The 649-nt window shown below is 40.5% G+C and overlaps 1 non-coding gene across 1 annotated transcript; it reads left to right on the top strand.

Moving 5' to 3' along the window:
• The first annotated feature begins 200 nt into the window (after window positions 1–200).
• LOC127743460 (small nucleolar RNA R71) lies at window positions 201–304 on the top strand. Its single transcript, XR_008004852.1, has one exon. It is a non-coding gene; the product is annotated as a small nucleolar RNA R71 (small nucleolar RNA).
• The last annotated feature ends 345 nt before the right edge of the window (window positions 305–649 follow it).

A 649-nucleotide genomic window follows, 5' to 3' on the forward strand; every position in this document is an offset into this window, starting at 1 on the left:
TCTGAGGCGTCCCATTACTCACAGGATTCCTCTCAGAGGTGTACATGAATTGGTTATTTGCAACCATATCAATGAGTTCTTGAGCTTCTGCAGGCATTTTCTTTAGGTGAATGGATCCACCTGCAGAATGGTCCACTGACATTTTGGAAAACTTAGATAGACCATAATAGAATATATCTAATATGGTCCATTCTGAAAACATGTCAGAAGGACACTTTTTGGTCATCTGCTTGTATCTTTCCCAAGCTTCATAGAGGGATTCACCATCTTTTTGCCTGAAGGTCTAAACATCCACTCTAAGCTTGCTAAGATTTTGAGGAGGAAAGAACTTGGCCAAGAAGGCTGTGACCAGCTTATCCCAAGAGTCCAGGCTATCTTTAGGTTGTGAGTCCAACCATGTTCTAGCTCTGTCTCTTACAGCAAAAGGGAAAAACATGAGCCTGTAGACTTCATGATCTACTCGATTAGTCTTAACAGTATCACAGATATGCAAGAACTCAGTTAAAAACTGATAGAGATCTTCTGATGGAAGCCCATAAAACTTGCAGTTTTGTTGTATTAGAGCAACTAGTTGAGGCTTCAGCTCAAAATTGTTTGCTCCAATGGCAGGGATTGAGATGCTTCTTCCATAAAAATTGGAAGTAGGTGT

The sequence above is a fragment of the Arachis duranensis genome, chromosome 10 (genome assembly GCF_000817695.3).
Source record: "Arachis duranensis cultivar V14167 chromosome 10, aradu.V14167.gnm2.J7QH, whole genome shotgun sequence".
Lineage (NCBI taxonomy): Eukaryota > Viridiplantae > Streptophyta > Magnoliopsida > Fabales > Fabaceae > Arachis > Arachis duranensis.